General features: G+C 47.2%; 1 long non-coding RNA gene across 3 annotated transcripts in view; it reads right to left on the bottom strand.

Moving 5' to 3' along the window:
* Nucleotides 1-22,953, bottom strand: part of LOC139053805 (uncharacterized) — a 37,173-nt gene that overhangs the window by 1,859 nt on the left and 12,361 nt on the right. The gene's annotated exons all lie outside the window — the stretch shown is intronic.

Here is a 22,953-nt window from a genome sequence, read left to right as displayed (position 1 = left end):
ATTTATCATTTATTTAATTCGATTAGTAAGTACAAGTAATTTACCCTATGATGTTCTCCTTGGTGCCCTCGTTGGTTTCTTATGACATGGTTAATAAAAATCGGGCCCCTCGGCTCCCTTTCTTCTCGTCATTACATTACGAGGGTCTCGAATCCGCCAACATTGATGCCTTGATTTACGTTGTGTGCGTTTATCGACCAGCTGCCGTCACCCAAATAGATCACCGTCTCGTGACTCCTGCGACAACAAAGGTGTTTCACATTCGACGCCTAGGTTCGTGGGGGGTGGCGCCGGCTAACACTCCCAGGTTTAGTTGTAGCAGTAAACCGCATAGAGTGAATGGCAAACCGGGGTCCCCGCAGTAGCTCAATTGGCAAGAGAATCGCACGGTGGTTCGTATATCACCTGCCAGTTCTTCAACCATTTTCATTCCCATTTGATTCTCATTTTTTACTTAATAAGTGCGTAATTTCGCCTACGTTGCTCTGGGTGTCCTTGTTTATTGGCATATGTTGTGGTCAACAAAATTGATGCGCCTCGGTTCCCTTACTTCTGGTTCGTAATATATATATATATATATATATATATATATATGTGTGTGTGTGTGTGTGTGTGTGTGTGCGTGTGTGTGTGTGTGTGTGTGTGTGGAGAGAGATAGAGAGAAAGACGTGAAGAAGAGGGAGGAGTTGTAGTTTTTGGCAAAGAACAGCCCCCCCCCCCCCAAATACTTTTCTTGCTAGGCCACTACATTCTTCGTCACTTTGAGCCGCACATGTCGGCTTCCCACTAACACCAGCGTTTCATGGATATCGCACTCTTCTATCCCTCTTTCCAGCAAGTTTAATGAGCACGACAAGATCGGTAAAAGCATATCGGAAAATTTTCACTAAATATGTGCCATGCCGTTTTGCGCGTTACCACTATGTGATTGGATACTCAGTGCAGTAAGCTTTCCGTTGCACTAAAACAATGGGTACCATAGAAATTAGTTGTCAGTCTCTTTAAATCATCGTTTTCAATCTTTTCAGAGACTGTTGAGGTGAACGAGTGACTTTGGTAATTCGTAAAAAAAAAATTAGTTTCGACGTGAGGGCCAAGCAATGAATGCGATGGGCATGATTACACGAAGTGCAACGTTCGTAGCTGTAGTGGCAGTACCTATTAGCGTAAACGTATGCAGCCTATGTAAAAACGAGCTGTTGCGTTAGACAACCTCTCTTTGAATCCTTCCATCGGACTATCTCATTTTATTTATTTTGAAAATTTTATTTCAGTACAAACTAGAGGCCCTGGGTTGAAAAATATTACATAGAGGGGAAATGAAACATCGCCAAAGGTAACATGTAAGAGGTGACAACAAAATTAAAAGCAATATAAAAATGAAAGCCAATGTCTTTCTTGGCGAACACCATTTTTCCGTATCGGGTATGTTTCAAATCTCTTTTCTGGGCCGATCACGGAGGTAGTGCAAATCCGGGTCTAATAAAATAGCATCACTTTCAGGTTTCCGCTCTGTAATTGTTTCGCACTTCTAAAATTTAAGTCTCAATGGAATTATGGATGTGCTGCCGTTGTTTTTTTTTCGTGGCATTTGTTTGTGGGCTGCCATTCTCAAAATTCTGAGGAATAACTTTATCAAGAATGTACTTCCTGGTCTGAACATCTCTCTGTCAGGGACAGATGCTTGAAGGTGTTCTCTCTGTCCTCAAAGTAGCGGCTGATAACAGATACAAAACTGGCACCCATATCTTCCCAGAACGTCAGATAAAACTGAATGGGTAACCCGTCCAGCCCTGGGGCCGAGCCACGCTTCATGGAAGATAATGCTCCCTTCTCTTCATCCGCTGATGGTCGGGCGCAAAGACGGTCAGCTACCTCAAGTGGAACCTCATCAAACCAGCAAGTGAGGGTGTTGGCATCACGCTTGTGAGCCGCCTTGCAACATCGCGCTGCGTCAAACTGATCTTCAAAGGAGATTGCTTACCAACACACGTCAAAGTCTGTCACTTCCGACACCCTGTTCGGCTCTTCGTACAAAAGCCTCTTCAATGCCATCAGTGCTTTAGGCTTGGACATGTCAAGGGTGTCTGCCCAAACTCGATACTGTGTCCCCATTGTGCTGAACCTCACGCGGAGTAGACGTGCTCGGCTACTGTACTGAAGTGCGGCAACTCTAATGGGTCCCATGCTGCCACGTCTAGGGGCTGCCCTAGCATCAAGAGGTCGATGTTCTCAAGCAAATGATTTGGGACAATTCGACACACAGGGAGGCTGCTGCAACGATCCGGCATCGGCGTCACCGAACCTCCTCAAGAAAGGCAGAGCCGCGAAAGGAGAGGGCCGCTTCCATTGTAGCACCCACATTCTCCAATCAGGCCAAAAAGGGGCTGAACAGCACAAGGAAGTCGCCTGAAAGGAATTTGTCTCAAGAAGAATGGCCTGCGCGTCCGAGCCAGCAATCTCCCACAGAATTACAAATTGTCAAGGCCGCTCGGGAGCCTACTCCTGCCGCTGATGCCACGCCCAAAGCAGATTGTCAAGTCCTTTCAATGCTGCTTCCCCTCATAGATGCCATTCCAGTGATTCTGTCGAACCTTGGAACTACGTCTGCTCAAAATGCACTGAAAGTACTGGACGCCTTAAGCCCAGTGCTTGAGTCCCTCGAATAGAGACATGGCCAACCATCGCCCATCGTTTCGAGAGGAAGTCAAGGCAGCGTCAATCATACAGTGGAACGCAAGAGGTCTAAAATTACGCCTTTCAGACTTTCGTCAGTATATATATACTAATTTGTTCCCAATCATTGTCATATGTGAGCCTAATGTGTCAAAAGCAGTCAGATTATCGGGATACGAAGCTGTTACATCCGCAACAACTGTTGCATGCAGCAAAGTCGTCGTTTTCATTCGTCAAAAACTGACATATGTTCGCCAGCCGATTCCACCTCATGATAAGAATCAATATGTTTGCCTAACAATTAAAAAGGGCAAACTCATGTTTACACTTGTAGGCGTTTATATAGCGCCTTCAAGAATTTTCGATCCCAAACGATTAACGATTATCTTGTCTGCGTGTCCAGCCCCATATGTCATCATCGGAGATTTTAATCCGCACCATATAGCATGGGGAAGCACAAGGACAAATGCAAGAGGGCAAAGACTTGCAAATGTCACCTGCAACCACGGCCTTTCTTTGCTGAATGACGGCAGCCCAACGTTTATGCGAGGCGTGAATTATGGCAGCTGTCTTGACCTAGCTTTCGTCTCCAGCACTTTCACAAGATAGGTTAAATGGCTTTCGGATATTGAGACACACGGGAGTGATCACATTCCCACATACCTTGTCATCAAAGGGATGTCCAGTCCCATCTCACGGAAGACCATTCGATTAATTGATTGGACCAATTTTACTTCCACCATGGAAGACGCTTGTCGAGAGGGGTTGTCCTCTGGATTAGAGGAAGCAATAAAGTCTGCAATGCTACACGACGAGCGCACGGTCACGGTTTCGTCGAAGCACACGGAATTGGATGTAGAGTTGGAGCGACTTCGTGCACTCCGTCGTCGTGCGGAGCGCCGTTACCAGCGCAGAAAATCCGTCGAAGACCTTAGGACAGCCAGACGACTACAAAGGAGGCTTCAACGTCACATGGATAGATTGGATAGATTGGCATCTCGACGTTGGACAAGATTTTGCCAGACACTAGACCCCCAAAAGCCATTTTCCCACATATACGTTCCCTCCCTGAACAACGCTTCTCATTCAAACCGCTGGCGCTCTTCCAAGGGCGGCTAGAGGCTGATGCTGCAGAAGTCTTGTGCAAGGAGAATCGTTTTCTCTGGTTAACCTCCCTGCCTTTCCCCTTTCCTCTCTCTCTCTCTCTCAAGTGGAACCTGAGGCAGCCCACTAAGCATTACACGAAATCCACGAGAGAAAAAATCTATTTGCATAGTCGTACGGGCCATGTTTTCAATATGCGTTACAATGAGCGAATAATTAGGAGAGGGAGGCGACGCAACCCGAAGTGCTCTTGCGGCGCCGAACCGAATGCATGCGCCTGTCTAAAAATCGAGTTTCTTGCAAACCGCAAAACTACAGGGTGTGCACACGGATTACGCATGCATCGCCAAGCAGCAGCTGACAAAGTGAACGCTGCCATGACGGCATCAACGGAGTCAGTTGATTGACCCGAAGGGCAACACGGAGCTTCGTGGCAGTATCCGCCAGGTTTTCTGACACACGTCGTCCGAGTGCACGTCTTCCGGCTGAACAATGCATACGCCACTGCACCTTGAGCGCATCCCATGACTCTGGCTCAGATCTAGAATTAGAGGCCTGCAAAACTCTTGACAAACAATAGCACGAGTGCGCGTGTAGAATGTGGATGTCTAGACGCGATGGTTTAGGTGAAGGGAAAGTTGGGAAGCGAGTTTCAAGCATAAATGATGTGTGATTGGAAATATAAACGGGGGATCAAGGTAAAGTTATCACATCAGATCGGTGAATGGCTACAGTTCAACATAGGGCTCTTTGTTATCAGCAATATCTATGGCAAATGTGTTCTGTTGATTTTTTTTTGAAGTTATGCCTCTATATACTGACAAATATCATTCGCGATAAGAAAGGAGAAGGCTGCTTTTTAGGCAGGAAACGTCACACCTTATTTCAAACTCTCGAATTTAGAGAACTGATTTGGTTTAAAGCACAGTTGTCACGGCAGGAACTGCAACAGCATTCTACACTGACGTCTTTGACCTGAAATTTCGCCTCGCAGCTTGTGAAGGAACTCAGAGCTGGCCAGAATGTGTTGTGAGATGTTGAGGGAAATGAAATGACCCTGATTCATAGTGATAGAAACCAGCACGCTGTTCGCGATTTAGGTTGGAATTGTAATTTTACGATTTCGTGCGAGCAGCATTCCTTGGGATTCTTGCTCGGCGAATTTCCCACGCTAAGGCGCTAAGCGTGCGAACGTCGCCTCGCACCTGCTTAAGCTTTTCCTGTAGCCTCTAGAGCCGCTCGAGTTTCCTCTTATTGACAGTCGGCCATTTTCCCAAGAAAGTATGCCTTCCAACCACTGGGACTCAACCATCGCCGACAACGTCAGCGCCTTTCCACTTAGGTACGAAGATCAGGACAGGGGCTGTGCCGCTTCAAGGTAACCTGGGGCCTGGCAGACCAACCTAACTGAGCCATCTTTCTGGCGAACATCCAAGGATCACGAGTTCAAAACCCCGATTTCCTTCCTTTTCTTTATCTCTTTTCTTTAAGTTTATCATTATAACAGAGAATTACATATCTTCGCCACGACCATCCGCACAGGGACCCTCTTAAATATTTTTTCTTCAAACACTGGTTGTAATTTTGTTTCCTCTATTATTTATGGCCATTCACGTGCAGGTCATAAACTACGCGGTTTCTCCAGTTTAGTGCCATGTGTGCGGTTTAACCGAGCTCAGATTGGCCGACCTTGACTATCGATGAAAGGAACACTGTAGGTTAAATGAGGCATACAACTGCCGTCTCCCTAGTGTTTAGGGTCGCTGCGTTCCTAGAAAAACTACGAAGTCAGTTACCCCCCCCCCCCCCCGCCATTCCGTCCTTCTCATTAGTCCTAGTATAATCACGGTCCAAAGCTGTAGAAAGGGTGAAGACACTACTGAGAACCGTCAAGGTCGCCTGCTTTGTGCGAATCTCAGCCCGATAGTGCGACTGAACATTCTGACTACCACCCGGGAACGCGGGTGTTCGGACGATAAGAGACAAGCAGTCGGGACGAGTGGATCATACGGCACCCGGAGCCTCTTGGTAAGCGCTGAAAGGCTTCCCTGTTTTATTTTTTGCACACAAGTGTCAAGCCCTCTTCAAATTTAGCAAAAATGTATCGTGTACCTAGGCGCGGTCAAGACCGCGTGCAAGCGTAAGATCCGGGAAACAAGAGATTACGGCAACCGAGAATTGGCACTATGTCGTGCAACCTACAGCGATCAGCAAAAACCTGCAAAGGGTGGACAAATTAGCGGATCTCTTACGCATGAAGGGCCCTCTGAGCCGTAATTGTCAGAGACAAGGTAGCTTAACCACCTGCGGAAATATCTTACTGAGCTAAGCCTTACGCTGGGTTGCGGTAGTCGGAAGTTCCAATCGGCCCCTATTTCTCTTTCTGTGTTTTTTCTTTTTTTTTAACGGTGGTGTATCTGCGTATGACATCCTCCAGTGCACTGCATATGTAGGCTTGGAGTGGCACCTGACACCGGCGAAAGATGCCGAGAGCGAATGGGGCTATAGTAATCAAGGTGCAACCAAATTAGGAAGGCCGACTATGCTTGAACAAAGACACTCCCTCACCAGAACAGCAATTGGCCTCCCTGGTGCATTATTCCGCCACAACCTTACTAATGAAATCATCTCCTCAATGAAATGGCCCTCAGCCTCCAGTGGCTGCGGAGCACCTGACCAAGGCGGCGGTCAGACTTGCAACGCAGCAGAGGGTGCTAAGAATATCTGGCTCCGGACAGGCCGCCAATGGAAACTGACCCTTGCAAAGTTTAACACCCGAACCCTCACGAGTGGGGCAAGCTCAGCAGGACTCTTCGAAGAACTATCAGACATTGTTTGGGACATTATCGGCCTTAGTGACATTAGAAGACCTGGTGAGGCTTACACATTGCTGAATAACGGTCATGTCCTCTTCTATAGAGGTCTTCCGCATAACAAGCCATACGGGGTGGGATTCGTAATCCATAAAGACATAGCGGGCAACATTGACGAATTCTACAGCATCAACGAGAGGGTAGCACTACTCGTAACCAAACTCAACAGACCTTTTCAGTGGGCGAGGAGGAAAGGGCACGCTGCGAGCCTTTCTTTCTGCTGGCTTGTGCGATCCGCCGCGGCGCTGCTTGAAATTATTGCTTATGCGTGCTGCGGAATGATTTCGAGATGTTTTAGACAGTACTTGGTGAAATTTACGCAATTTCCGTTCGTATAAGGTTGTCAGGGGAATCTTTCGGTGTATAGGTAACTACAGTACGGGGAAATATCTCTTGGGGGCGCAAAGATGTGATGCGCATTGTCAGCGGCAGTATGTGTTGTGAACTGTTTTGCGTATATCGGTTTTGATTCAACGAAGACAACCAGCGTCTCTGTATTACCTGCATGAAATGGTAAACCTGCTCACTACCTGATTGCTTGGCGTAAGGACTAAAGCTAGATCGCCTGCTCGTGTACGGTCAACCTAAGTCAACTATGCAACATCTAAGCCGCAAACGCAATCAAATAGTTGTGATACAGCGGTGTCGTTCTCGCGACGATTCAAGTCTAGTAGGCTTGAAATCACTATATGTCTACACTAGCCTCCTGCATGAGGCCGATGGCGCTGTACAACACAGTGATCACTGCGGTTGGCGTACCAGCATGATACATATGAATAAGCTATGTGCTTCGGCATTGTCTTTTTGCCCTGTAAATCCATAATATCCGACATGGGTCCCATAAAAAGAATGCGATGGTTATCTTGAGGACAAAATAGATATGCCTCTAGGTGTTATAGTGAGTCAATTTAAGCACCCAGCAGTTGGTGAGTGCAACATGGTTTCTAGGAACTACGTACGGACTCGAAGAAGCCATTAATGATGATTCGCGATCCACGAAACGCACAATCGACGCGCCCTCAAACTGGGCGCAGGTACACAAATGAACCGGTGAAAGCCTCGGGATCCTTTCAAAACATTTTCAGCGCCGTGCCGCATGCGGCAGCACAGGAAAATAAAAAAGGCGGATTGCGACATGGGTCAGCTGGTGGCGACACTCTCTGTCACAATGGGCCGGTTCCACTTAATATTCCTTTGGACGCCCCATCGTGGACAGGACGGGGCCGGTCCGGTGTTGATGTCAACGGCGTCGTTTGTCTCTTCCGTGGAAGTACAAGTCCAAGCTGGATAGAACAGGTCTCCAAGCTAAGGATCAGCAGATCTGTGGAATTCTGAAGGCTGCCCATAAATTCGTCGTGGTGCTCTGTGGCCCCCGACTATTCAGTTCGACCCAGGGAAGGCTTCGGCACTTTCGTGGAACTTTACCGGCACCAAGGGCAACCACTTCGGAAAAATGGGGTGGGGAGAGTAGAGGGTGATTTTCTTCTTCCTCAGAATCACTATATACATTTGTAATACAAAACCAGACGTTCTTGTTTAAAGTGTCCAAAAGTGGTGCCTCTCTTTTCAAGCAATTTGGTCTCGCTCATCCACAATCGCGCTCGACTCAGTAGGAGCAGGCTAGCCTGATAGCACGAGAACAGAGGAAGAGTTGCTCTCTGTCATTACACTCTTGCTTGCCTGGAGTGAAGTTTGTGGATATCGTTTCAGCGGTCGCATCGCCTATCAGGACCGACGCCACGTGCAGCCGTGCGGTACCACAATTCAATCCGGCACAGGTGAGTCTAGAACTCGAGTATTGTATAGAAGATGTTATATACGTGAATGGAAACATTTTATGAAGATCTCACTTTAAGAATGCATTATTTACGTACCCAAATCTAAGTTTTCGGCTAAGCCTCTTACAACACCAGCCAAAACAAGCCTCGCAGACACGTACACCGTCATTCCCATGACGGCACAGGGCACCTTAGGAAACACCCATAGACGGTGGCGCCAGATTTGCCTCTAGGTGTTATAGTGAGACACTCTATGCACCCAGCAGGCGGTCAGTGCTGCATGGTTTCCAGGAACTACGTGCGGTCCCGCAGAAGCCATGAACAATGATTCGCGATCAACGAAACGCACAATCGACGTGCACACAACGTGGGCGAAGGTACACAAATCAACCGGCGAAAACTCCGGGATCCTTCCGGAAAGTTTTCAGTGGCATGCGGCACGGGGCAGCGCAGAAAAATGAAAAAGGCGGATTGCGACACGGGTCGGCTTGTGGCCACTCTCTCATTAACAATGGGCCGGTTCCGCTTAGTATCCCTTAGGGCGTCCCATCGTGGACATGACGTGGTAGGTCCTGTGCTAATGTCAAGCACGTGGCTTTCCTCTTTCGTGGAAGTAGAAGCCCAAAGTGCATAAAACCGGCCCCCACAGCAAGGGTCAGCAGATCTCTGGAATTCTGAATGCTGCCAATTGATTCTTCGTGGAGGTCGGTGGCCTCGCACTATTCAGTTCGGAAGGGTTCGACAGTTTCGTGGAATTTTGCCTGCACCAAGGGCGGAGAGTGGAGTGGGGGAAGTGGGCAGAGAACGGGGTGGGGAGAGTGGAGCGTCATCTCCTCCTTCCTTCGAACCACTAAATATATTTGGAATGGATCACGTGAATTTCATACTGAAAGTGTCCAGAAGTGGTGCCTCTCTTTTCGGCAAGCAATTTAGTCTCGCTCATCTACAATCGTGTTCGACTCAGTAGGAGCAGGCTAGCCTGACAGCACGAGACGAACGGAAGATTTGCTCTGTCATTTCGCTTTTGCTTGCCTGGAGTGAAGTGCGTGGATATTTTTTGAGCGGTCGCATCACCTATCAGGACCGACGCCACGTGCAGCCGTAAGGGACGACAACTCGAAGTATCCGGCACTCGTATAAGGTGAGTCAATTTCTCGTGTCTTGTCGATGCATTATATTACGGCAACAAATTTTAGGTAGAAATTATATTTTACAACGTTTTTGTGAGCGCTCGCGCAAGAAGCGTGGACGCATGTTTGGAAAATGACGATGCCAGTCGTCAATGTAGGCGGTTTGAATTGTTAATGAGAACTCGCGTATATGGCCTTTCCTTCTTTGGTTCTTGAGAGAGACATTTCGTCGCCGAACCGAAACGGCCGAGAGTTGGACGAACGTCGTTGCTCCTTAACGTAGTAAGGTGAAGCTAGCGCTGCATCTCGGATCTTGCGTGCGCATGCACGACATTTCAATGACGACCGCTGAAAACACGGGCCCATAATTGCGAAGCGGTCGCTTTTTGTCCTCAGTGGTTTATGTCAGCTAGGCGCATGTAAAATAACATTAACACTATCTTGACATGGTCACTACAGCCAGGGGCAGGCGCAGGGTTTGCCTAATCATTTGAAAAGGGTATTTTCATTGCGGCGCTTTTGTCTTAATAGATGCTGAAATAGGGAACATGCTTCAATGACGCTGAAATATTTCAGCATACCTCCAAGACATAAACTTGGATTATAGTTGTGTTTATTTACGTTGCTATAGAACTACAGGAAGGGGGCATATTCTCTCCCTATGTTTGCTGTCATACTTATAAAGACAATTCAGTTGCATTGGGCGCCAGATACAGTGGGAGCGTTCAGAAATACTTTATTATACATGTCAACGTCCCTCTGGACATTATATCAAAAATATTCACATGGAGGTAAGTCCTTTCTTAAAAAAAAAAAACAGATATTTGTGGGGACGACACGATTAGCAAGAATGTATATACATATGCAAATTTCAACACTCTCCTTGCGCCTGCTTTTTTTACTATACCATACCATACTATACTATACCATACTATACTGTACTATACTATACTATAGTATACTATACTATATAGTTTGCTATACTGCTGAACGCTAGGCGCCGCTATGAAGGCATGCGCTCGCCGTTGACAGTACAGACTTACGGCATATCGTCGGTAGCTATACGAGAATTTGTTTAGCACCGTGTATGTCGATAATTTACGTCTCGCATGAGGTGCTTGAGAAATTTGTTTACGAATGCAGGTTACTATGTCAGGACCTGCTAAAGCAGCTGTTCTGCGTTATAAGAATTTACGCCCAACAGTGGCGCAACAAGTCCTCGCTGTAAATAGTAGATGCGAAGGGGAGTGTCTGCGCCTGCATGCCAATGCTATATACTTTTGTAGTCTCTCGATCAGCTTTGTCACGCCATTATGATTGCAACATTTCAGCTTGCAGTGGAGCTCTTACAAACTGCTCCTGGCACTGAGCTAAGGCAATTGCAGAAGCCATCACTCGCGACATTGCAACGACGATGGGGCGGCCGCCTTCGTGCATGAATTTTCACGGGTCAAGATGGCGGCCGCGAAAGATTTTTGCAACTCGGTCGGCCATATTTGGTTCTAAAGTTATGCGAGAAAGCCACACGACTTGAAAATAGGAGCACGTGGCATTGACAGCAGTGTTTTAAAGCGAAGCACACCGCGTCGTGGGAGGTGGGGGTGGGTCACTGGGTGTGCATGCATGACAGGAAGGAGTCGGCGAAGAAACGCGACGATAAAAACTAGTTTTCCGCCCACCTCTTGATACCTGTAATTATGCGTGAGTCCCCTCAGAAGATGCAGCTGCAGCGCTTCCTTTTCTACTAAGGTGCGAGTACAGAGGGGACGTAGACAAATCTGTAGATTGGAGGGTGGACAAAAGGCAGTTCTCATACAAGGGAAGTGGGAGGTCCGGATGGATGGCGAGCAAAGCCTACTACTATACGAGCTGGATAAGCTTTGGTTCATTACGGTACAGCATGTTGCTGCTATTTCTGAAAAATGAACACCTTGCAAATATCTCAAGCGGACAAACTACGCAGGGCACGCAGTAGCAGAGGCGCATTAATTAAAGCGCACTGCAACGTCCAGTCAACACTAGCGAAGCAGTCGACAGTTAAATGAACATTTCTGTGCCCGCCGGGGTAGCTTTGCTGTTATTGCATTCCTAGAGGTCGTGGATTTGATCACAACCGCGGCCACCGCATTTCGACGGGGGCGAAGTAGAAAACCCACGTGCACCTAGATTTTCGGACAAGTTAAAGGGACCCTGAAACGATTTTGACAATATTGTACAAACGTACAGAGTCGTTACAGTAGGTCCTTGTGATCATTATTTAACGCATATAAGTGCTCCGCGTAAAGCGTGTGATTTATTATAAGATCTTATGGCGTTTTTCACTCGTCGATTCGGAGCAGGATTTTTTGCTCCGCGGCAACGCATCCGAATTTCACTGGTCGATCTGGAGCGGGTTCGCGCGTTCCACTGGTCGTTTCGGATCAACTCGCTCCGCCCCGGATCGCTCTCACTTGCTCCGCCGCCGAGACGCGGATTCGGGCGGAAATAGAACGCGTCACATGGCGTCACTTCCGTCTTCAAGCGAAATCGGTACCCGGTTGGTACGCACAACATTGTGCTGGGCATAGTTTGCGGAACCGGTTTGTGTCACGTGCACGTACACTTCCTGTGTGATCTCCCGCAGAGCGTTCGTGCGCTCCACTGGCAGACTAGGATTCGTGAAAGCCGAGCGCTCGCTCGAGGATTCAGGCGGCTGCTCCAGTTCGACCAGTGAAAAACGCCATTAGAAATGCACATCGCTGCCGATCGCAGCACACTGCACGGAGGAATTTTAAGCCAACCCTACCCATATTATGCAAATCACCTCAATGACGTCCGGGGGGCGAGCTATCCGATTGGCTGACGAGGGCGCGTGATCGATGATTTTTCCAACTTTACGGTAACCAAATGATGTTTGTAAAAGTTGGAATGTTAGTTACTTTGTTTTTATAAAAAGAAAGTAACATAGAGGCAATGCACAAGCAAAATTTTTCAGTACACTTAAGCACTTCCTGCACCCAGCAAGTGCCGTCTGCTTGTGTTACAACTTGCTCCGACTTTGACGAGAACTCCGCCGTCAGTGTCGGTCTGTCTTTTCGCGAGCGCTATTATTTGACTTTGTTGCATGTTGGACTGCAAACGTAGAGGCTGGCAATATGTCAAGCTTCGACATCGTGTCCCTCTGTGCGCCAGTAGACGAGCGAACTGACTGCAGTGCATCGGAGTGCCGCTATCGGATCGGCGCCTCGATTTGCGCCATCCGATAACAAAATGTTACATCCGTCAGTAACAAAATGTATTCTTCTTTGCTGCTGGTGTAAATTTTTCGCAGGATTGTTGTTGTTTATACGTTGTTTTGTAAATGTTTAAAATGTTTTACACTTGGTTAGAGCAATATCAGCTCTTTGGCTGGTTAAGCTCTGTGCCCACGGGTGGCTGGACCGTGGAGACCTAATCAGGCAGCTGACGTACGTCTACGGTTCATCAGTTCCTTCATCATCTTGAGTTTATGCTTCCACCCTTTTGTCGAAACGTTCCGCTAGTGTGTGCTTAACCGAATACCATACACGTTCGGCGCTGCGACAGAATGCTCGCAAGGAACGCTGCTTCGATAGATCTCGCGTGGTGTGGACGGCCAAGCGGCCAGCGGAGAGGTTTCGCGCGGGCGGGGGGTGTTCCACAACAACCGGGAGTGGACGATGTGACGTCGCATCGTGATGGAGAACCAGTGAAGGTGGAGCTTAGCAACGATGGCTCGGCGAGCGAGCTGAGAAGGAACAGCATGGCTAGGGAGAAGGGTACCTTGTAATTGCTTGTACCTTCATTAATACGTAACGCTTCACTTAAATTGTGGTGCGAATGTTCTACTTAAGCTGTACCCTACGCGTCTACAAAATTTGTCTGAACCGCTTCAGGGGCCCTTTAAAGGATATTAGCCTGTCAAAATGAACCCGGAGTCTGCTAGTACGGCGTGCCTCATACTCTAATTCTGGTTTTGGCACGAAATGCCCCATTAACCAATTCAAGTTTAATACTTCTGCCACAATTGGATGTGCCATGCGAGGCAATGCCTAAGCTTAACCCACTCCGAGGTTATGAAATGCGGCGCACAACTACGCCTCAAGGAAACCCCTCTCCCTGTATGTTCTGCGCACTACACAGACAAACAGCAGTGGTGCACGCAAGGTAACGTGATAAACTAAACGTTGCCGAAATTAAACTTTCGTCATTAACATCGGCGCTAATTATCGTCAACGAAAGCATCCATGACAGAATGCTTCGCTTAAATCTATTCCCACACTGCGTGGCATATGCATAAAATTTTCGTTCTCTGCCTTTCTTTTCTTTATATTTAACTATGTTGCGAGTAAAAGTCAATCTGTCATCCGAAGTAGTCGAGCCTAGACTTTACGCTTACGTGCCTTAGTATTGTAATAGTGCCTATGATAGCCGTCTACCTATGATAATAACCAAGCACCCGCGTCAGCGCACAAGTTGCAGACGCTGAGAGTCTAGCACGAACTGGAATCGCTTGCCTGCTACCTTGAATGATTCACTGTATGGAGGCGACTTGAGCATATGGGCATCTGACTCAAGTACTCATTGAAGCCGTTCATTAAAATCCACAAGCTTGTCTAACGCTTATATTTATATTTTTCGACGCAGAGGCATAATAATTTCACACGAGAAAACTGCTACATTTTCTTTTACAAGGAATTGCCTCTATAAGTTGGTGATAGTGCGTTGTAGTCGCAGATCCCGAATCGCACACAAAATACCTCTTGCATAAAAGTTGGCAGCCAGCGGTTTTCGCGTTTCCTCGAATGAACGGTGAAATCGCGACGAACACCGGTGGCGCGTATTTACGCTGGTGCTTTCACAACCAGGGTTCAACACCCCGGGGTGCATATTCAGCGATGTTAAAGCGAAGGGAAGCGTTTGGTTTTTTTTTGCGTCGCCGAGAGGGCGATGTTACCAGCTGCCAGATTAACGTCGCGTCCCCGCACTTGAGATGCAGATCGCAGGCGTCAGCATCGCCGTCAAGAATTGCGCACCGGGCTTCGCAATCCGGTGGTCTAGGCAACATTCCCGTCCCTTTGGACGGACGGGCGGCCATTTCGTTCTTGCAAGTGGCAACTCCGGCACACCTGTAAGACTGTCGCTTCTAGTAGCACACTCGTTGGAAGTCGGTTGCGGTTCGGTACTGCATGTTTCCGACAAGGCGATGATGTCTGCTTTCGGCGTTGCGCAATTCACTTCAATGTATGGGGCGTGTAGACTGAACATTGAAGGACACGATTGAGACGTATCCCGTTCTTGCCGACCGTTGGACCTTATCGATTTTGTGATCAAGTGGTTAATTACCGCTTATTTAAAAAAACTATCCCGTCACGAAGCGTTCGATTCGCGGTACCACTTCGCTGCTTAAATGTAAAGTCATTCTTTCAATTTATTAGGTAGAAGCCTTCAACAGCGGTGGCACGCAATAGTGCGACGTACACGAGCCGCAGAGGGTGCCTCTTATCCCATTTGTGCGCAGCCGATGATTTGTCGATGGTCATTGCATTGGCTTGTACAAGGGGAAAGCTGACCCTCTCGCAAGTAACGTTATCGCGCATGTACGAAGTTACGGTCACATTGCGCCTGGATATGGGAACCCACTGGGGTCGTATTGCAGGCTGGCGCACTCTAGGATGTTCTGCCTTGGCCTTTGCGACGGCACCCGCAGATGCACCCGGAAAGTCCCGAGTCACAGACGCTGTGCATAGTCGTTCTTGTTATTTCCTATGTAGCTTAATACAGCCGACTTTGCAACGGACTAAGTCGCCTTTGTTGACTGTTACGATGGAACGTTTTGCGATGTTCAACCTGAATTCTCTGGGCACAGAACACAGGGCATGCCATTCATTCACTCACTCTACAGAACAGACCTGAAGGAAGCATTGCTCATTGGCAAAGCTTTTTGGCGGCGCAATTACGTGCCATCGTGACACGTTACGTGAACTGGCATGAGCGCCAGAAGTGTAAGGTTATTCACCCCTTTCTTGACTGCGTCGGTTTGACTGTGTCGGACTGATTCGGTTGAACCCTTTTCCTTCCTCCTCCCTGGTCAGTCGTTGCTGTCACATGTGAACACGGAGGCAAGCGCGGCAGTCCCTGCAATGCTTCTGCAGGGGGAGGGAGGGGAGTCACGCCTAATTACGGCGTCCAGAGCGCATTGTGTACCCGCTATGTCGAAACGTGGCTGACGTCACCTACCTTGCCTCCTGCACCCCTGCCAGGAATAACACTGCCTACATTGACCGGTTTTCCTTATCTAATTGGCTCTCAAAAAGCGAGGAGTACGCTGAAGTAGAGAGGCTTTCGATGGGGCTCAGCCAGTGCAGAGAATATAGATAACCATATAACGGCACTGGCGCTGGCATCCGCGATTGGTCCGCTTCCCCAACGTGATGAGCACTGGTTGTGCTCATCACGTTGTCACAGAGACGCGATCGTCGTGTCGGGCGCGTTCCGATACGTTGGCGGCGCCACTGCGTCATACCATCGGTTGCACTATGGGCGCTGGTTGTTCTCAACAACCTGACGTCACGTGTGCGCGCGCTGACGCTACGTCGGACTACATTCAGCCACACAAAGGGCAACTCCGGTGTTTTTTAAACCAGATAAGACTATTTTGAAGTAGTATTGAAAGCCGCTGGGGTGGTTCAATTTGCATAGAAATCGAACAACAATTTAAGTAACCCATAAACGTAATACTGGAACGGGTGCCTGCATTGTGTAACGTCACGATGAGTCGATGACGTCAGATCATACACTACCACAGTGTAAACACGCATAGTACAGCGTAAACGCGTGGTAGACACGCAATACACGTGGCGCTGACGCCAAAGAAGCGCAGCTGATGGCCGATGACATGTCCTGACGTGATTGACAGACAACGTGATTTCAGCGACAGTGGCGGCGTAGTCTTTGACGTCAGAAGCAGGGGGTGGCTAGAACTCGCGACCAGTCTTCAAAATTCAGTTTAAGTAAACCTAAATGTCTTTCAGCCATATTGTTTGGCACCGGTCGATAACCAGAGTGCAAAAGCGAGCGTATTTACAAACGTTTATGAACAGAGATGGACACCGAGAAATCGACAGGGTTGACCTTTAAGGATTTCCATCAGTCACTGTCGCAGCAGAGGGAAAGGCCGACGCACGCAGAATCACCGCCGGCGATTGCCTCAGTGAGGAAGGATTGGGACCGATTGGGACCTTGCCCCACCCTATATCACTCTTGCGTATAATTATTCGCGTCACGACACTGCCGGTTATTCGCTGTTCTTTCTGCTGTTTGGCCGAGAACCCACATTGCTACTGGACGCATCCCTTCCATCCGCCGCAGCAGAGACCACCGAAATGCACTTGACGCCATCATGAGGGCAGGGCAAGCACGCGAAATTGTCCGCGCTCGCCTCCTGTACTCGCAAAAAGAGCAACGGCGTTTGTACGATTGCCAACACAGAGACGTCCACTTTTCGCCTGGATCTCTGGTACTCCTGTGGTCCCCGACTCGTCATGTTGGTCTGTCAGAAAAACTCCTGTCTCTGTACACAGGCCCATATCGAGTGCTGCTTGCCGTGACTCCAGTTACGTACCAAATCGCCCCAGTCAGTACCAGTGCCTCATCTGCCTCGAATTTCACTGACGTTTTGCATATCGCACGCCTCAGACCATATTACTCTCCTGTTATCACCGCTATTTAGATGCACCGGGACGGTGCTTCTGCCACCGGGGATAATTACGCATGCACATTGAATGTTTCTTATGGACGATGCACGCGGGCGCCCTCACAAAGACGGCGAACGCTCTCTGGCTTTCTAGCTGTCGGCTGAACTGGCCAGCGCTGCTTTATCCTTAGTAAACATGCATTGCAAATAGTCTCCACTCCTTAATCCTTTTCTTAATCCTTTCACACCGCTCATAGGCCATGTAAAATTTCTGGCCCAGTCGATGCTTAACGATAACAAAAAAAGAAAAAAAAAGCGGTACATCCTCGCAGCGTTTCTTGCCTTTTATATACATGGCCCATGATTGGCGATAATCTTTCTCTTTGTGGTCAAAACATGCTATACAACAAAGCTAACATCCCTTGAGGTAAACGCGCTCGTCATCTTTCACTGTGAAGCAACTGTTTACTCGCTAAATCTTTCGTGCAACTTTTTGTTTTCTTTCTTCTACGCGCAGGTTAAACGATAGACGACTGAAGGACTGCTTTCAGGGGGCAGCACAGCGTTTCGCCAATCAAGTGGCCTGTGAAGCATGTCTGAATCCTCGGAAGATGTGGCCAGCGAACGTGCACCCGACAAAGTCAGCACCGACTGGAGTGCGCTGAACATCCCGTGCACCAATTGTGCAAGCTGCAGCTTAATGAAGTACCGTCGTGATTTGAACAAGGTCCTTCTAGGTGCTGGCCTAGAGCTTGGGCACGACGGGCGAGGAAAGAGCAGAGGTGCCGTCCTATTCGAGTGTGACCAGGCATACGCTTGCGGGTTCACTGAACACGGCCCGGGGCACGTTTCGCGCGGAGCGAGGGCACTGGATCTCGCCGAGCGTCTACTCGCCGAGCATCGCTGCATCACAGCGATAAAATTCAGGCCCTTTGTGATGGGTCGCGCTTCGATGCGTTCAGCAATCAATCGCAATCGCTTTTTGAAAAGCATTACCATCTGCCGAGGACTTATATTATCACCTCTCGACGACCCTATCTTGCTCGAAACGCTCAATCCTATCCCTCAGCGTGGAAATGTCGCCTTCAATGTCAGCGAGATCGAGGAGGAATGGGGAATCGACGTGTCCATGCCTGGAAGGTCACTCGGATTAGGCATGGATCATCTGACAACACTCGACGTGTCAGAGGTTGAAATGAGCGATAATCACGCATGTTGGCTGATACGGGAGCTCACTGAAAACAAGAGCATCACTGAACTGAGTGTCTCGCAATGCGTGTTCGGCTACCGCGACGAAGCTTCCAACGCGCTGTTCGCCAGATACCTCGGCAAAGAAGACTGCGTGCTGCGCAAACTGACTCTGAAATCGGAGGCCTTTTACTACAGAGGGTTGCCCCTGAGGGAAATCGTCGACGCAGTCTGCAAGATCAATACGTTGGAGGAACTGAACGCAGACATCGAGACGACGAGCGAAGTATTGTAAGTATAGCTTATAATTGCATTACGAAGCGATGCTACCAAGAGGGCATCTCGCAGCATGCATTACGGGAATTTGGCTGCTTCTCCCTGCAATGTCCAACATGTCATATAAGAAAATTTGAAGCATCATACAGAGTGTGAAATGTAATTTAAAGGGAACAACGTGAAGCAATGCCTTTATTATTGTATTTCATGAGCTGTAGCAAGATTTTCAATTAGTGAGAGTTCAGCGAACAAATTAATAATTGTATATTTGCCACACAGTTTATTTAAGCTAACGCAGATCTTTTTTTTTTTTAACGAAATCGCTCTTCATGGCTTGAAATAAAATGGCACATGTTGTTTTATACAAGGTGTCTCAGCGAACATCTTCAAACTTTTTTAAACGTTGCCTGTGACAGATAACTCAATTCTAGCTTTTGAGCAGGTCTACTCGAAGCGGCCGACACTACTTGCACAAGAAATTGAAATCCAAAATTAACTAATTAACAAGAATTCACTAATTAAGTTTCAGCTAATGATCGTATTACCCATATTGCATTTTAAAATTCTAGCAGTGGACTTCGCCTCTTGGAACGAATGTTTAACGTGACACCAGTTTCCAGATATAAATTCCCGAACTTCGCGGAGAAATGCATTGGCGTTCCAGTTACTTGTGTACTCCAGTGCATGAAACGACGTTATGTTAACAATTTAAACCAGCTCATAAACTAGAATTGTTATATCTGCCACAGGCATCCTTTACAAATTTTTGAAAGTGTTCGCTGAAACACCCTGCGTTTCCATGAAGTCGAACTAGGATTGGAAATTGTGTGCTTATGAACGCGATTTAGGTCACTGCGAGTTTAGTTATTTTCTTGGACTTTGGACTGTCATTTGTTGAGATTGCCACAGGTGTCGTGTATTCAAGCTCGTGTTTTATTCGTTACTCTATACGACAGCAGTGAATGGTCATTAGCCAAAATTGAAATTGCCCTTAAAAGGATACGAAAACGCTCTTTTTAAGTGATTGTGATTACGTTTCGCTTTCAAATGAACGCTAGTAATTGCGAAGGAAAAGGATGAGCACCGCCAGAGAAAAGACCAAGCTTGGTTGTGGTTGAATCTTGTGCCGGAATCTCAGCCCCTCATTTCGATATGATCTCATGGATATCAAAATGCCTTTTTTTTTTCACTGACGCCGTTTCATTGACGAGACAGTTGTCGACACCTTGAGGATCTTTTGAAATATGATGTGGTCCTTATTTCTTGAAACATAAATTCTCTTTTACACGTTCAGAAACGTCGATTTCTGTTTCTTGCAGTTCAATGTATTGGAGCTCTAAAACACTTTTTTACTTGAGGCAATATTTTTCAAGAACTATATTTTTTTCTCCATATGTGTTTCCAGCATGAGCACGGTCACTCTCATCGCCGAAGTCATCACACGCAGTGCCACACTACGCCGGCTGAGGCTACCTTCGACGTCATGCGAATGTCTTGCGTCATTCTGGAATCCATATCTCCAGCTTCCGGATCACCAAGCCGCGAAGTACATGGAGTCCTTGTGCCAAGCCCTACAGAAACAGAACTCGACGCTCAGCCAGCTCTGCATCGACATGCGGACTTTCAGAGAAGCAGATTGCAACGCCTTCTTCCATGCAGTCGCAGACAACAAGGCACTGAATACGGTGGTCGTCAACACATTGCCCTGCATCGACGGACTCGGCAGCGTCTCCAGAACTATCCGGGAACGGGGACTCGGTGACCGCGTTGTCGTCAAGGGACACTGCAGGCACGACAACACAAGGCAGCTGCAGCAGTGCCCGCAAATATGCAATGCAACCATCCATGCGGAGATTCCAATTGTCAACGTCCCGCGCTCGATAGTCCCATCCTTACGTGTTGTCAGCGGTTGCCATCACATAACTTCACTGCGGGTTGTATGCTTTAGCTGCGAACGCAATGAATATTCTGCCTTGGCAGCATATATAAGGGGAGCTACCACGCTCACTGAGTTAGAAATAATGCTGGTTCCCACGCGTATCCTTAGGAGAAGCCCGGAGCTTCGGGAAGTGGAGGCAGAACTGGTGTCAGCTCTAGCTTCTAACACCAAGCTAGTCAGAGTGAACCTCAAGGGTTTGAAGCTGTCATACGACGACTTGAAGGTGCTCGCGCGAGGCGCCAGCAGGAGCCTCAGCCTCACCGAATTCGCCGCAACTTCTGCGTGGATCTTTTACGAGAGGCGTGCTAAACAGGTGCGCAGCTGTCCTGTACGCGTGACCGAAGCGTTGCTCGAAGCATCCGACTCCAAGGACGGCGCGCTGGCGGACATCATGGTATGACTCTGTCCTAACATCTTTTTTGTCTGTTCGCCATAACAAGGAAAGTGATAACCTACTAAAGACAACGCACGCATAGGACTGTTCACATTGAATCTTCTATGGAAGTTACTAGGTGGAACTCTTGATTGTCATTAGCATATTGCGTCCTAAACGCCACCATTGTCCTTGACCTGCGCATATTCGCAGAGACTAATAAAACTGCTTTGAAGACAGAGTACTTACCTAAATAGAAAGCTAAATGGTGCCATAAGGGCGTCGCTCGAGGCTACAAGTAGCTGCTGACAAATGTTCGTATTATCCATGATTCACATGTTAGCTGAATGATGAAGATTTCCCTGTGGGAGACTCCGTAAGACTTACGGAGTTAATCTTGGTACCGACTAGTCGGACAGTAAGCTTCGCTTGGTCGTTGACACATAGGACTGCGACACACTGCGCCTTTCTTTTCCTGAAGCTTTTAAACTAATGAAGTGCATTGTTAAGTCTCCCATATGCAAAATTGTCCCTCCGGCACTTGAATGAATGAATGAATGAATGAATGAATGAATGAATGAATGAATGAATGAATGAATGAATGAATGAATGAATGAATGAATGAATGAATGAATGAATGAATGCTTTATTTAGACGATACATTGTCTGGTATGTAGGAGCTGAAGACAGATGCAATGTCTGACAAAGGCCCCCCTAACCGTACATTGCTCAGGGGTTGGAACATCGTGAAAATACAGTGGAACAACGTAGAAACAAGAAAAAAAAATGTATGCGGCAAGCAATCAAGGATACAAAGAAGTAAGATTCTTACACTTTATGCATAATATATCATCACTAATGCGCGAGAACATCGAAATATTTTGACAAGCGAATAATACGTATGTCCGTTACAAAACATTATATAGCAAATAGGAGAAAAAATGTAAAAGAAGAAACGACTAAAATAAAAAGAAAAGTTATCGAGACCACAAGTACCGTTAAGTACAATTAGGAACTTAGCATAAAATAATGCCTAACCTTTTTCTTTATACTATAAGCAGATCTGCATTCCTGAATCATAGTAGCGATTTCTAGATTTTAATTCCGGAAATGAGGTATTAGGTAGGCGAGTGTCTGAGTACCATATTTGGTTCTAAACATAGCTGTTCTAAGTCGGTTATGCCTAACGTGATATTGTGAGTGGTCGAATGAAAAAAATGTGAACAGGGTATTTGGGTCATGCAAAATTTCCCTATGTGTAAACATAGCGAGCCTTAGTTGGAATAGATAATCTATTGTGAGTATGTTTAGCTTGAAAAAGTTTGGTGCACTGTGGTGACTACATTGAAGGCTTTCTATGCAACGCAAAGCTCTTTTTTGTAGGATTATTAACCTATCTAAATTTGTCTTAGTAGTTGTATCCCAGATGAGTGGACAATAGTGTATATGCGAATGAAAAAGAGCACAGTATAGCAGTAGGTATAAGCAATTTGGCACCAAGGTTCTGGTACTATCCAACATAGAAATACCTGCACATATTTGCATGTATCTTGTTTGTATGGTGCGTCCTGCTCAAGTTTTTTTCAAGGACGACACCTACAAACTTATAAGCAGAAACCTGATCGATAGCACAATTCTTTAATCTAAAACAGGTACTATAGTCATCAGTTTTCTTACGGCTTTTCAAAATATTATACTTTCTCTTTTGTACATTTCATTGAAGTTGATTACAATGCAACCAGTTTGATAGATTAGTTAACCATCTATTAGCTGCCTTTTCAAGTTCAAATAAGTGTTTACTTGTAAAACAAATACTTGTGCCGTCTGCATTAAGAACTATCTCAGGAGTTCACAGTATGTTCACAAGGTTATTTATGTAAAGAATAAAGAAGAATAGTCCAAGGATAGAGCCTTGCGGTACGC

The sequence above is a fragment of the Dermacentor albipictus genome, unplaced genomic scaffold (genome assembly GCF_038994185.2).
Source record: "Dermacentor albipictus isolate Rhodes 1998 colony unplaced genomic scaffold, USDA_Dalb.pri_finalv2 scaffold_224, whole genome shotgun sequence".
In the NCBI taxonomy this organism is placed as follows: domain Eukaryota; kingdom Metazoa; phylum Arthropoda; class Arachnida; order Ixodida; family Ixodidae; genus Dermacentor; species Dermacentor albipictus.
Note: the sequence above shows the minus strand (reverse complement) of the source record. Positions and strands in the feature narration are given on the sequence as shown.